The following is a 16716-nucleotide window of genomic DNA, read 5'->3' as shown; positions in this document are numbered from 1 at the left end:
TGTTTCAAAATTCTCCTTAAAACGTACCCCTTTGACCATGTTTTGGTCACCTCACCTAACTCCTCTCTAAAACTGTTCACTGCCTGTTTCTCCCACTGTGAATTGCCTTGGGAGGTTTTATTCTTTTGAAAGTCTTGTATAAATGCAAGCGCTTGTTGAGAAAGGGAGACAGTGGTTACGGTGAGTTGCTTTGGATCAGTCTCATGCATCATAACAAAAACTGAGAGACCATTCCAGGTGAAGGTTGCCTGTTGGCAACTATGCCTCATTAGAATTGTGCCTCTTACTAGTGAATGTCGCATCGTGAATTAATAGTCATCAGAGTTTGCAATGTAACTATCCTGTTCGAGTGCCTCGAATGGTAATAAGTCTCTTGTGTACATGTAGCATTGCATAAGGAAGGTTACCTGCAGAACTTGAAATTGATATGCTTCTGACAGCAATTTTCTCACCACAGCAGCAATAGCTCTTTGGCCTGACAAACACACAGCAGAACTGTCAGCATGTGTGAAGACAAAAGACATGCAATGACATTTTGGCTGTGCTTTCTTTAGAACTGAAAATTGAGGCTGGGAAGAGTGAAGAGTTAGAAAGAGGATGGCAAAAGCAGAGATCCAACAGATGCTCTAATCACATGGTGGGATGGGTTAAATGACCTGCAAAATGCTTAATAGAAAAGAAGATTTCTTTTTACACAGCCATGTGGTAAATTAGTGGAATTGACTGCCGAGATGTGGAAATATTTATGGAACACTTGGATATATGTTCAAGGGAACGGGCAAAGTAAGTCTTGGAGTCCACCTGGATGGACTGCATAATCTTTTCTGGTCTTCTACTTCCCTACGTTCCAGTGCGTCTCTGGTGAGAATAATTTGTGGCCATTATGCTGTACCTCAAGATCTGTTTTTGACTCATTCTGCTTCATGTGAACCATGGTAGTTCTGTCCACAAGATTCAACAGTTCTTATCTGAACCTGGTTTCTCCTCCCTTACATAATTCTTTGGCCTCCTTATCTCGAGAGACAATGGATAAGCGCCTGGAGGTGGTCAGTGGTTTGTGAAGCAGCGCCTGGAGTGGCTATAAAGGCCAATTCTAGAGTAACAGGCTCTTCCACAGGTGCTGCAGAGAAATTTGTTTGTCGGGGCTGTTACACAGTTGGCTCTCCCCTTGCGCCTCTGTCTTTTTTCCTGCCAACTACTAAGTCTCTGCGACTTGCCACACTTTAGCCCCGTCTTTATGGCTGCCCGCCAGCTCTGGCGAACGCTGGCAACTGACTCCCACGACTTGTGATCAATGTCACAGGATTTCATGTCGCGTTTGCAGACGTCTTTAAAGCGGAGACATGGACGGCCGGTGGGTCTGATACCAGTGGCGTGCTCGCTGTACAATGTGTCTTTGGGGATCCTGCCATCTTCCATGCGGCTCACATGACCAAGCCACCTCAAGTGCCGCTGACTCAGTAGTGTGTATAAGCTGGGGATGTTGGCCGCCTCGAGGACTTCTGTGTTGGAGATACGGTCCTGCCACCTGATGCCAAGTATTCTCTGGAGGCAGCGAAGATGGAATGAATTGAGACGTCGCTCTTGGCTGACATACGTTGTCCAGGCCTCGCTGCCATAGAGCAAGGTACTGAGGACACAGGCCTGATACACTCGGACTTTTGTGTTCCGTGTCAGTGCTCCATTTTTCCACACTCTCTTGGCCAGTCTGGTCATAGCAGTGGAAGCCTTTCCCATGCGCTTGTTGATTTCTGCATCGAGAGACAGGTTACTGGTGATAGTTGAGCCTAGGTAGGTGAACTCTTGAACCACTTCCAGAGCATGGTCGCCAATATTGATGGATGGAACATTTCTGACGTCCTGCCCCATGATGTTCGTTTTCTTGAGGCTGATGGTTAGGCCAAATTCATTGCAGGCAGCCGCAAACCTGTCGATGAGACTCTGCAGGCACTCTTCAGTGTTAAAGCAGCATCGTCAGCAAAGAGGAGTTCCCTGATGAGGACTTTCCGTACTTTGGACTTCGCTCTTAGATGGGCAAGGTTGAACAACCTGCCCCCTGATCTTGTGTGGAGGAAAATTCCTTCTTCAGAGGACTTGAACGCATGTGAAAGCAGCAGGGAGAAGAAAATTCCAAAAAGTGTGGGTGTGAGAACACAGCCCTGTTTCACGCCACTCAGGATAGGAAAGGGCTCTGATGAGGAGCCACCATGTTGAATTATGCCTTTCATATTGTCATGGAATGAGGTGATGATACCTAGTAGCTTTGGTGGACATCCAATCTTTTCTAGTAGTCTGAAGAGAGCACGTCTGCTGACGAGGTCAAATGCTTTGGTGAGATCAATGAAAATCCCTTACATATGTTATATAAATAATATCTAGGGTATAGGCAGTTAGCAGTTGGCAGGAAAAAAGATAGAAGTGCAAGGAGAGAGCCAACTGTGTAACAGCCCCGACAACCAATTTTATCTGTAGCGCCTGTGGATGTGTCTGTCACTCTAGAATTGGCCCTTATAGCCGCTCCAGGTGCTGTTCCCCAAACCACTAACCACCTCTCGGCGCTTACCCATTGTCTCTCGAGACAAGGAGGCCAATGATAAGCAAGTCCATATATGCAAGAAAACAAAATGAACAATACATAGGTTTGACATCAATGACCAATGTATGCCTTTCAGACAGATTTTCGTGAACATAATGAACCATGAAAAAGCACCCACAACAATCCAATTACAATCGAGCAATGAAGAAAAAGAACCAGAGACAAGACAAGTAGAATTTTCTTTTTCATGCAGCGAGTTGCTATGACGTGGAATGTACTGCTGGTGAAAGCAGATTTAATAATGACTTTCAAAAGTGATTACTTGAAAGGGAAAAAATTGGAGGGCTATGGGGAAAGGGTAAGGGAGTGGGTCGAATTGACTCTAATTGGGCCAAATAAACTCTTTCCGTGCTGTATCATTCTATGAATAGAGCTTGTCATTTATGAACTTCTATGAGCGTAGCATTTTATCATCTGCTACTTTTTACTGGATTATAAACAAACATGTTTTTATTTGATGCTTAAAACTGAAAAACAAACTAAGGCAATACCAAAATAAAAGCAAAATACTGCGGATGCTAGAAATCTGAACGAGAAAGCGGAAGTTCTGAAAATATTCAGCAGATGAGGCAGCAGCTTTGGAGAGAGAAACAGTTAACATTTCAGGTCAATGACCTTTCATCAGAATTGGTTTTGTCCACTAATTCTACCAGCGTATTTATATCATGTCGCAGTCGATTTGCATGATCATCACAGTTTGCCACACCTCCAAGTTTGATGTCATTAGGAATTTTTTTAAAAATTTTACTCTGCATTTCAATTTCCAAGTCATCTGTGTATATCAAAAAAAAATTGGTCCTAGCACTAAACCTTGGGGAACACCATTGTCTACCATCTTCCATTTGAAAACAACTATTTACCATGACTCTGTCCGAAAGCAAAAAACATGAAAAACAAGTTTAAGACCAGGTCACGGTCTGAAATTGTTGAACTCAGTGTTGAGTCCAGAAGGCAGTAAAGGGCCTAATCAGAAGATGAGTTGCCATTCCATGAGCTTGCATTGAGCTTTACGGAACACTGCATCAGGTCGAGTACAGAGATATGGACGTGAAAGCAGGGTTGTGAATTAAAATGGCAAAGCAACTGGAAGCTCTGGATCATGCTTGCAGACTGAGCGGAGCTGCTCTGCAAAGCGATCACCCAATCTGGGTTTGATCTCCCCAATGTAAGGCAACTGCATTGTGAGCAGTGAATCTTCTTCTTTGGCCTCCTTGTCTCGAGAGACAATGGGTAAGAGCCTAGAAGTGGTCAGTGGTTTGTGGAGCAGCGCCTGGAGTGGCAATAAAGGCCAATTCCAGAGTGACAGACACTTCCACAGGCGCTGCTGATAAAATTGGTTGTCGGGGCTGTTACACAGTTGGCTCTCTCCTTGCACTTCTGTCTTTTTTCCTGCCAACTGCTAAGTCTCTTCGACTCGCCACTCTTTAGCCCCGCCTTTATGGCTGTCCGTCAGCTCTGACGATCACTGGCAACTGACTCCCACAACTTGTGGCCAATGTCACAGGACTTCATGTCACATTTGCAGATGTCTTTAAAGCAGAGACATGGACGGCCGATGGGTCTGATACCTGTGATGAGCTCGCTGTACAATGTGTCCTTGGGGATCCTGCCATCTTCCATGTGGCTCACATGGCCAAGCCATCTCAAGCGCCGCTGGCTCAGTAGGGCATACATGCTGGGGATGATGGCTGCCTCAAGGACTTCTGCATTGGAGATATGGTCCTGCCACCTGATGCCAAGGATTTTCCGGAGGCAGCGAAGATGGAATGAGTTGAGACATTGCACTTGGCTGACATATGTTGTCCAGGCCTCGCTGCCGTAGATTAAGGTACTGAGGACACAGGCTTGAAACATACGGACTTTTGTGTTCCGTGTCAGTGCGCCATCTTCCCACACCCTCTTGGCCAGTCTGGACATAGCAGCAGACGCCTTTCACATGCGCTTGTTGATTTCTGCATCGAGAGACAGGTTACTGGTGATAGTTGAGCCCAGGTAGGTGAACTCTTGAACCACTTCCAGAGCGTAGTCGCCGATGTTGATGGATGGAGCATTTCTGACGTCCTGTCCTATGATGTTCATTTTCTTGAGGCTGATGGTTAGGCCAAATTCGTTGCAGGTAGCCGCAATCCTGTCGATGAGTCTCTGCAGACATTCTTCTGTGTGGGATGTTCATGCAGCATCGTAAGCAAAGAGGAGTTCCCTGATGAGGACTTTCCGTACTTTGGTCTTCGCTCTAAGATGGGCAAGGTTGAACAACATGCTCTCTGATCTTGTGTGGAGAAAAATTCCTTCTTCTGAAGACTTGAACACATGTGAGAGCTGCAGGGAGAAGAAGATCCCAAACAGTGTAGGTGCGAGAACACAGCCCTGTTTCACGCCACTCAGGATCGGAAAGGGGTCTGATGAGGCGCCGCTATGCTGTGCCTTTCATATTGTCATGGAATGAGGTAATGATATTTAGTAGCTTTGGTGGACATCCAATCTTTGCTAGTAGTTTGAAGAGATCATGTCTGCTGACAAAGTCAAAGGCTTTGGTGAGATCTATGAAAGTAACTTAGAGGGGCATCTGTTGTTCATGGCATTTCTCCTGTCGCTGGTGAAGGGAGAACAGCATGTCAATGGTCGATCTCTCTGCTCGAAAACCACACTGTGCTTCAGGGTAGACACGCTCAGCCAGCTTCTAGAGTCTGTTTAAAATGACTCGAGCGAAGACCTTCCCCACTATGCTGAGCAGGGAGATTCCATGGTAGTTGTTGCAGTCACCATGGCCACCCTTGTTCTTATAGAGGGTGATGATATTGGTATCGTGCATGTCCTGTGGTACTGCTCCTTCATCCCAGCACAGGCAAAGCAGTTCATGGAGTGCTGAGAGTATAGCAGGCTTGGCACTCTTGATTATTTCAAGGGTAATGCCGTCCTGTCCAGGGGCTTTTCCACTGGCTGGAGAATCAATGGCATCACTGAGTTCCGATTTTGTTGGCTGTTCGTCCAGCTCGTCCATGACTGGCAGAGACAGGGCTGCATTGAGGGCGGTATCAGTGACAACATTTTCCATGGAGTACAGTTCTAGGTAGTGCTCCACCCAGCGGTCCATTTGCTTGCGTTGGTCAGTGATCATGTCCCCTGATTTAGACTTGAGGGGGGGCGATCTTCCTGATGGTTGGCCCAAAAACTCTCTTAATGCCGTCATACATTGCTCTGATGTTTCCGGTTTCGGAGGCCAGCTGAATACGACTGCATAGGTGTTGCCAGTAGTCATTTGCACAGCGCCTGACTGTTCTTTGTGCAGCAATTCTGGCTACTTTAAGTGCTACGGATGTTAACTCGATGGGGGCTTTCTTGTAGTTCAACAGTGTAGTTAGTGCGCTTAGCGGCTATGACAGGTTCCAGCTCTTCAAAGTGAGATTGAAACCTGTCTACATTCTGCTTCTCACGTTTGCCAAAAGTGGTCATTGCTGAGTCAAAGATGGCGTCTCTAATGTGGGCCCACTTCATCTCTGCATCCTCTGCAGGAGTGTTTTGAAGGGCTTTTTCAAGTGAATTTGGAAACTTATTTAACAGCTGTGGATAAGAAATTCTGTTAGTGTTGATGTGCAGGCGGCCCTTCTGCTTGGAGTGATGTAGCTTCTATGCAGCGAATACAGTATAGTAAATTGAAAGAAGTGCAAGTAAATCACTGCTTCACCTGGAAGGAGTGTTTCAGGCTTTGGATGGTGAAGAGGGAGGAGATAAAAGGACAGGTATTACACCTCCTGCGATTACTGTTAGAAGGGGATGAGGTATCAGGAGTGATGGAGGAGAGGATCAGGGTGTCGCAGAGGGAATGATCCCTTCAGAATGCTGACAGGGGAAGGGAAGGGAAGGGAAGATATGTTTGGTGGTGGCATCATGTTTGAGGTAGCAGAAATGGCAGAGGATGAGCCTTTGGATGTGGAGGCTGGTGGGGTGGAAAGTGAGGACAAGAGGAACACTGTCATGGTTCTGGGAGGGAGGGGAAGGGGTGAGAGCAGAAGTGTGGGAAATGCTTCTGACATGGTTGAGGGCCCTGTCAACCACTGTGGAGGGGAACTGCGTTCAAAATGATTCTCCTTTGGTCTTTTTGCCAAATATCCTAAATCTGTATCCTTTGGTTACTGACTCTCCTGCCAGTTTCTCCCTATCTACTGTATCAAAATCCCTCATCATTTTGAGCACCTCTGTCAAATTTTCCCTTAACCTTCTCTGCTCAATGGTGGATCTCTCTGCTCGAGGAGAGCACTCCCAGCTTCTCTAGTCTTGCCATGTAACTGAAGCCCCTCTTCCCTGGTACCATACTAGTAAATCATCTCTGCATCCTTTCCTTGTCATCATTCCTGATGTTTGGACCTCAGAATTGGACAAATACTCTGAGGCCTAACCAGTGATGAAGAAAGGTTTGCTATAACTTCCTTGCTTTTGTACTTTTTGTTCAAAGGAGTTTCCAATATTAGAAAAGAAAGCAATTTGAGCGAAATCTTTTTGGCTATCTCAATCAAACAGTCATGTTTCTCACCATCATAAACATCTGTGACTCCCTTATAAGTTAGGGCCACTACAGTGATATATGACCCCCAGTTAAACATACTATAGACTGGTTAAAAGAGATTTCCAGGGATGTAGTATGGTTTCCCTCAATCAGGAATCACTTGGAAGTTATTAATGGTCCCTGTCAGCATTAGTTTCATTGGGGATTCAGGAGGACAATGGACAATCTTCTGCCAGTCTCTTTCCACAGTTAGACATGTTCGCAGATGTGCCCCTGGCAATCTGTAGTTTGTACTTATACCCACTGGTCCTATTCTCCAACCTTATTTAAGGTAATATTTAGGATTTACTTTATCTATGCCAATTCATACCTCAACCAGCTACTCCTTTAGTTATCTTTGCACTGGGCTGTAAATACAAAGTTGTCTTAACATTACCTCAATGGTATCATTTGCAGTTATTCTAGTTACTCTGCTTTGCATCTTCTTCAAGGTTTCCACATTGCTTGAGGTGTAGCAGGCAGAACTGTATACAATGCTCCAAGTGTGGGCCAGCCAGTTTAAGGGGAATGCATTTTATGTAAGGTTTGTAATTTAGCTATTTGCGAATTGCAAATTGCGAAATGTGTTTGTTACAGATGTAAGCTGGGACTTGGTAAGTTCGTGTGCAGAGTCTGATAAAGGGTGGCAGGAACATGGAATGCTGAGGACATCGAGACAAAGGGCGAAGAATTCTGACCGAAGACATCATCGCTGAGGCTCATGTTGGACTTTTTAAAATAAAGACAGTTTAACTGAACAAGGAACCCCAGCGCACGCGCGCGCATGCGCGCGCGCACGCGCGCGCGCACAAGCGCACACGCACACATACACACACACACACACACACACAGACGACTCAGGACATGCCACTAAGGTGGTAGCCCCAGATTTTTGCAACTTCAGACACTCTCATAGAAAATGGCCTCTTGGAATATCTGTGAATGGCTGTCTTCCTGTGTTTGCATGAAGCAGATATCACATGTATTGCTGATATGGACCTAAGACCCCCCCCCCCCCCCCCCACCGCTGAGAGTAGGATATGACCACATGCAGGTGGTCTTGCATAGCCATGGTGGGATTGATAAGGCACTGAAACCCAATCGGCTGACCCAATTTGAGACATTACCTACTATGTCATGGGACCAGGGTCAGAAAGGGGTATAAAGCCACAGCCCACAAGGACATTGTTGCTGCAGTCAGGAAGAGTGACCTGATCAGTTGCTGAAGACATAAAGAGAACCTTATCGGCGGGCTGACCACCCAGAGACAAACTCTTACACACACGGTTACAAACTACCAGTGTAGTGAGTATATCTGTAGATTGTGTAGAAGGTAAATAAAGTAATTTGTGAGAACAAATATTTTATGTGTTCTTGTTATGTGCCATTGATATCCAGAGTAAGGCAAGACACCACAATTTTTGGGGGAAGGTACCTGGGGTAAATGGGTAACCGGCTTACACAGTGCATTGTACAGCTTCACCACCACCTGCAAATTCCCCTCCAAGTCACACACCATCCTGGTTTGCAAATATCTCGCCATTTCTTCACTGTCGCTGAGTCAGAATCCTGGAACCCCTCCCTAACAGCACTGTGGGTGTACCTATGCCAAATGGACTGTAGTGGTTCAAGAATGCAGCTCACCACCACCTTCTCAAGGGTAATTAGGGATTGGCAATAAATGCAGGCATTGCCAGCGACACTGACATCACAAGAATGAATAAAAAAAGTCTTGCCTCAGTAGACTTGCAGTTACAAGAGATTATATAGAATTTACAGCACAGAAACAGACCATTCGGCCCAACTGATCCATGCTGGTGTTTATGCTCCACAAGAGCCTCCTCCCACGTTACTTTGTTTAACCCTATCAACATAACATTCTATTCCTTTCTCCCTCATGTGTTTATCAAGCTTCCCCTTAAATGCAATCAAAATTGCAATCTTGCAGTTGTTTTGAAAATCTAGGTCACATATATAAGTGAAAAATATTAATGATCCAGACACTGTTCACAGTGAAATATCAGTCAATACCCCTCTCCTGTCTAATCAAGTACCCCTTACTGTTACGCTACTTCCCATTATTTAGCCAACTTTGTATCTAGTAGCAGAATCTATCCTGGATGTCCATATCTTTTAGCTTAGTTAGAAGTCATTCATGTGGAATATTATCAAAAGTCTTCTGAGTTCAAGTAAACAATGACATATGAAATTTCGCTGTTGATTTTGTTTGTAACAGCTTCAATGAATTCAGGAGGATTGTAAGGTATGGGTCCCTATCTGAACCCGTTTTGATCATCTCGTATCAGGTCATTGCTATTTATGTACTCCTTAGAATGCTTTCCATTACTTGGCCTGATACAGCAGTTAGGCTAACAATCCTGTCGCTGCTTGGAATGCTTCATCTATTTTTAAGTATAGGTTTTATAGTCTTCTATTTCCAGTTCTGTGGTGATTCACCAACATCCAGTGGCACATGTTGTATTATGCTCTTTGGAAGATAACTTGAGATAAAAACAATCACTTGTTGCCTCTTCTACCTCACCTTCGGATTTGCTTCCAAGTCTTCTTTTTCTGTTGTGATACTGAAAAATACTTCATTATTGTTCTATATTTCTTTAGCTATTCTTGCCCCCAGGGCCTTTTTTCATCACTTATGTCTCTGCTAATGTGTGTTCTTTCTACTCCTGACAAATGTCATTACTTCCTTTCTCTCTATGGCGTCTTTGTATTTTGATTATTTTCCCATTTCCATTTTAATCGCCCTATTCATTCACTTCATGAATTTCTTGTTTAGTTTGCATTTACTACTTTAAGGTATATATTGAAGCTGTGCATTCAGCATTGCAGTTGTAAGTACTTTATTATAGAATCATCGCATCTTACAGCACATCGTGCTGATGCATCCTTCAAATGCCCATGGCCACTGGAAGCAGACACTTTCCTAAACACCATTGGGAGGCGGTGGAGAGCCCTGGTCCAAGCTGCCTTCTTGACCACAGACACACCTTCCTTGATCCCCTGATCCATGAAGGTTCTTTTTCAACGATATACTTGTTATTGTAGGTGGCAGGCTGCTTGCCTGGCCTGGAACCCACCACAAGGGTCCCCATGTACTCTTGTGGAATTTGCACTTTATCAATTTGCATTTCCAGCAACTTATGGCCCAAAAATAATACCATAAGATGCCCTGCTCCAGCAGTTTCTGGGACAATGTTTTCACTCTCTCCAGTTGACTAATCTTTGAGCTGTGTCATACTCTTCAGACTCAGTATCTAGTTTCAATGAGCATCGGCTCCTCTCTCTATGTTCATCTCTGGTCTCTCAGAGCTCATCCACCATCCCCACAACCCTCTTACAACCCTTGAAATAGTTGTAATAGTCTGCAAAGGCAATGATCCATGGCTAAAGTGGAATTTATTATGAAAGTATATTCACATTTTTCCCAACCCTGTGACTTTCTCCATCAGCTTTAGGACTCCCAAAATCAGGCAATTTTCTGACTGCCAGTATAGTGATGGAATTCCTTCAGGACTGTTTTTCTAAGTGAAACAAATTCATTCTGTAAGTGTGATCATGATGCTTTGTTTAAATGCAAAGGAAGATTTTTCAGTACACTGCTGTCAGGCATATCAGCTCCATCAAATTCAGTGCAATGTTCATGAACAATAAAATTAAAGAAACAAAGTCTTGCATTTGAACAGCACCTTTCACAACCTTGGGACATCCCAGAATGTTTACCGCTAATGAAATACTTCTGAAAAGTAGTCAATGTTGTCATGCAGGAAATGTGACATCCAATTTGTGCACAAAAATTTCCACAAACAGTAATGTAATAATTACCAGATATTCTGTTTTTTTCAGTGATCGTGATTGAGGGATAAATATTGGCCTTGACACCAGGGATAACTCGCCTGCTCTTCCTCATAATGGTGCCATGGGATCTTATACATTTCCCCAAGAGAGCATATGGGGCCTTGGTTTAATGTCCTAAAAGACAGCACACTGACAGTGCTGCACTCCCTCAGTATTGGCACTGGAGTGACCTAGATTTTCGTGCTCAAATCTCTGGAGTGGGTCATGAACCCTTATCTGCTGACTCAGAGACAATACTGTTATTCACTGAGCCTCCAGCTGGCAAAGCTAAACTTGTGGAATGCTTCATGAATTTGCATGACATCCTTGCACAAGGCCATGCTAATCTTCTTCGTACCATTCCAATTTTAGTAACTGTGCGGTCGAAGCAAGCACAATTCTTCACAAATTTGTGTACCAATTAACATTAAACACAATGTCATTTTAATAACCATCCTTGGTCAACTTCACTGCTATGTCATGAAGTGGTAGGATGCCTTCGGCTGTCATTGTAGTAATGGCTAAATCAGCCATGGCTCTAAGGTAGCCGTCTAGCTTCTGGGTAGGATTTTGTGGACTCAGTTCTGACAAAAGGACATTGACTTGAAACGTTAACCCATAGCTACTGCCTGACCTGCTGTGCAATTGCTCTTTTTATTGTGCGTTAAAGCCGGGGTGCAAAGACTTAAGTGCAAAATCTCAGCCCACACTCCAGTGTAAAGAACTGGATGAAAATCAGACAAGTTCTGAAATGGATGAGGGATTGGCTCTGCCACATAAGCACCCAAGATCCACTCAGGATCTACTGCATCACATCAATACCCAGGGTCCACTCCATCATATTAATACCCAGATCGAGTCCATAACATTAATATCCAGGATCTATATCATCACATTAATACCCAGAAACTACATCATCACATTAATACCCAGGATATACAATATCATATTAATACCCACATCCACTCCATCACATTAATACCCAGACCCACTCCATTACATTATTACCCAGACCCACTCCATCACATTAATACCAGGACCCACTCCATCACATTATTACCCAGACCCACTCTATCACATTATTACCCAGACCCACTCCATCACATTAATACCCAGACCCACTCCATCACATTATTACCCAGACCCACTCCATCACATTAATACCCAGACCCACTCCATCACATTATTACACAGACCCACTCCATCACATTATTACCCAGACCCACTCCATCACATTAATACCCACACCCGCTCCATCACATTATTACCCAGACCCACTCCATCACATTATTACCCAGACCCGCTCCATCACATGAATACCCAGATCTACTCCATCTCATTATTACCCAGAACGTCACCCTCACATTAATACTCAGATCCACTCCATCTCATTATTACCCAGATCCACTCCATCACATTATTACTCAGATCCACTCCATCACATTATTACCCAGATCCACATCATCATATTATTACCCAGATCCACTCCCTCACATTAATACCCAGATCCACACCAGCACATTATTACCCAGATCCATTCCATCACATTAATACCCAGATACACACCATCATATTATTACGCAGACCCACTCAATCACATTAATACCCATACCCATTCCATCACATTAATACCTAGATCCACTCCCTCACATTATTACCCAGATCCACACCATCATATTATTACCCAGACCCACTCATTCACATTAATTCCCATACCCATTCCATCACATTAATACCTAGGTCCACTCCATCACATTATTACCCAGATCCACTCCATCACATTATTACCCAGATCCACACCATCATATTATTACGCAGACTCACTCAATCACAATAATTCCCATACCCATTCCATCATATTATTACCCAGACCCACTCCATCACATTAATACCCAGATCCACTCCCTCACATTAATACCCAGATCCACTCCATCATATTATTACCCAGACCCACTCCCTCACATTAATACCCAGATCCACTCCCTCACATTAATACCCAGATCCACACCATCATATTATTACCCAGACCCACTCAATCACATTAATACCCATACCCATTCCATCATATTATTACCCAGACCCACTCCATCACATTAATACCCAGACCCACTCCATCACATTATTACCAGACCCACTCCATCACATTATTACCCAGACCCACTCCATCGCATTAATACCCAGACCCACTCCATCACATTATTACCCAGACCCACTCCATCACATTATTACCCAGACCCACTCCATCACATTATTACCCAGACCCACTCCATCACATTAATACCCAGACCCACTCCATCACATTATTACCCAGACCCACTCCATCACATTATTACCCAGACCCACTCCATCACATGAATACCCAGACCCACTCCATCACATGAATACCCAGATCTACTCCATCTCATTATTACCCAGAAAGTCACCCTCACATTAATACCCAGATCCACTCCCTCCCATTAATACCCAGATCCACTCCATCACATTAATACCCAGATCCACTCCGTCACATAAGTACCCAGATCCACACCATCACTTTAATACCCAGATCCACTCCATCACATTATTACCCAGATCCACTCCATCACATTATTACCCAGATCCACTCTCTCACATTAATACCCAGATCCACTCCCTCACATTAATACCCAGATCCACTCCATCACATTAATACCCAGATACACACCATCACATTATTACCCAGACCCACTCATTCACATTAATTCCCATACCCATTCCATCACATTAATACCCAGATCCACTCCCTCACATTAATACCCAGATCCACTCCATCACATTAATACCCAGATCCACTCCCTCACATTAATACCCAGATACACACCATCACATTATTACCCAGATCCACTCCATCACATTAATACCCAGATCCACTCCCTCACATTAATACCCAGATCCACACCATCACATTATTACCCAGATCCACTCCATCTCATTAATACCCATACCCATTCCATCACATTAATACCTAGATCCACTCCCTCACATTAATACCCAGATCCACACCATCTCATTATTACCCAGATCCACTCCATCTCATTAATACCCATACCCATTCCATCACATTAATACCTAGATCCACTCCATCACATTATTACCCAGATCCACTCCATCATATTATTCCCCAGATCCACTCCCACACATTAATACCCAGATCCACTCCCTCACATTAATACCCAGATCCACACCATCACATTATTACCCAGATCCACTCCATCTCATTAATACCCATACCCATTCCATCACATTAATACCTAGATCCACTCCCTCACATTAATACCCAGATCCACACCATCTCATTATTACCCAGATCCACTCCATCTCATTAATACCCATACCCATTCCATCACATTAATACCTAGATCCACTCCATCACATTATTACCCAGATCCACTCCATCATATTATTCCCCAGATCCACTCCCACACATTAATACCCAGATCGACTCCCTCACATTAATACCCAGATCCACTCCATCACAGTATTACCCAGATCCACTCTTATCTCATTTTTATCCCCATCCTCTCCATCACATTAATACCCAGACCCACTCCATCACATCAATATCCAGGATCGACAATATTTCATTAATTCCCAAGATCCACTCCATCACATTAATACCCAGACAGGAAATTTCAAAATGACCCACCGATGACCCTGAATGATATTTTTTGTTCACTTTCTGTCAGAATCATAGGATCTTTCAGCACAGAAGTAGCCCATATGTTTCATCATGCCACTGTTCTTTTTTATTAATTCATGGGATGTGAGCGTCACCGGATAGGCCTGCATTTATTACCCATCCATAATTGCCCTTGAAAAAGTGTCCAATTTAATCCACCATCCTACAAAACCCTACCAATTAGTCTCCTTCAGATACAAGTTGCCTTGCCTTTTGAGATTTCCCATGAAATCTGCTTTCACCGTCCCTTTAGATAGTTCGTTCGAAATGCTAACTTACTTTGCAGCACAATTTCTAGATCAAGCAGTCTAAGCTCCTCCTGAGCTGAATGCCTACTCCTGATTAATGAAAATGGGAGCTGCTCCATTTGCCTGTATATTCTGATATTTTAAGCAATAAGAGACTGTCTTTGTTCAACTGCAGCATTCCATATTAATGATTTGGATTTAAAACTGCTTGAGAGCCAAGCTAAGTTGCTGTGAATCAAAAATCCTTGAAACGCGTAGGTTGATATCTAGAAATGGCACCAGAATAGAGTCTTGAGCAGTTTGTTTAGTGGACAGGCAGAAGTGCAGGGAAGAGTCTATGAAGACCATATGGAATTAAGTTGTGAAATCAGTTGAATCTCTTGTGTCTCCAAACTTGTGCTTTCTTGTCTATCAAGTAATTGGTACAGGGGTTGGGGTTAGGCTGGCTGTTGCTAACAATTATATACCTAGGAATTTTCCAGCAGTTTCTACATTGATTCCAGCTATATAATAAATAACTTACAATTATCAACATAATGAAAAGTTACAAGATATATTCATTGAAATATTTCAATGCTGTGTCGCACATAATCGCAAGTCTTTCTTCTACTCTTCATATCTCATTTATTTTAGAGTGCTGCATCCAATGTCAGGCATGATTTAAGTTAACATAGTGGGCTAAATTTTCATTTTGGGAGCGGGAAACAGCAGTTGGAATTGTTTCCAAGTCCTGAACCCACCCTCGGGAGGGCAAGAGTTACTCATTGGGATTTTTCCAAAGGTGCCCCATTAATTAGCATAGAGACAGGTTCCATGTCCAATTAAGGGCAGCAGGTGGGCTCTTAAAACTAGAGGGCCAATCAAAAGTTTTCCAGCTTGAGAGGAGCAGCAGGATGCAGTAAAGGGGAAGTAACTGCGAAGGTTCTTCAACAGGGAGTTGTTCTCTCACCAACTTTTTTAAAAGTGCAAATAAAAAATAGAAGAAGCAGCCAGGCCACCACTGCGGTGGTGGTAGATTGGGGAGGGGGAATCCCTCTACAGGGTGATCCTTCTGCAGGGTGGCCTTTGGCTGCTCCCACACCCAGACAGTCCTGCTTGGAGTGCTGGTACTCAAGCCTGCTGCTGGATGCCCATCTCCAGGCAGTTGAACTGCCCCATCATGTGTCAGGAAACTGGAAGCTGATTGGAAAATCATTAACAAGGCTCTTAATGCCCACATTGGTATGCTGCGTGACTTGACAGAGAACTTGAAGGTGGTGGAGTTCCCATGCACTTACTGTCCACATCCTTCAAGGTGTTGGAGGTCATGGGTTAGGGACGTGCTGTTCATGAAGTCCCGGTGATGTGCGGCAGTACGTCTTATAAATAATACACACTGTAGCCATTGTGCAATTGTGGTGGAGGGAGTGAATGTTTAAGGTCAATGGGCTGCCAATCAAGCAGGTTACTTTGTCTTGGGTGGCGTTGAGCTTCTTGAGTGTTGTTGCAGCTGCACCCAGCAAGGCGAGTGGAAAGTATTCCATCACACTTCCGACCTTGTACCTTGTAGGTGGTGGAGAGGCTTTGGGAATTCAAAACGAGAGTCACACACCACAGAATACCTAGCCTCTGACCTGTTCTGGCAGTCATGACTTTTATATGGTTGGGCCAGTTGAGTCTCTGATGAATGACGGCCCCCCAGGATATTGATGATCTGAATGACCTCCTTTTCTGCTGCAAAGATTTATGATTCTATTTCTGTAACTTGCTCTTTCTGTGCTCTCAATCATACACATATACA

General features: G+C 44.0%; 1 non-coding gene across 1 annotated transcript; it reads right to left on the bottom strand.

Moving 5' to 3' along the window:
* Window positions 1-11281: 11281 nt before the first annotated feature.
* On the bottom strand, window positions 11282-11387 carry LOC137369499 (U6 spliceosomal RNA). The gene has a single exon (XR_010974955.1). It is a non-coding gene; the product is annotated as a U6 spliceosomal RNA (small nuclear RNA).
* Between the last annotated feature and the right edge of the window lie 5329 nt (window positions 11388-16716).

The sequence above is a fragment of the Heterodontus francisci genome, chromosome 4, assembly GCF_036365525.1.
Source record: "Heterodontus francisci isolate sHetFra1 chromosome 4, sHetFra1.hap1, whole genome shotgun sequence".
Classification (NCBI taxonomy): domain Eukaryota; kingdom Metazoa; phylum Chordata; class Chondrichthyes; order Heterodontiformes; family Heterodontidae; genus Heterodontus; species Heterodontus francisci.
This window is presented reverse-complemented; position numbering and strand designations above follow the sequence as displayed.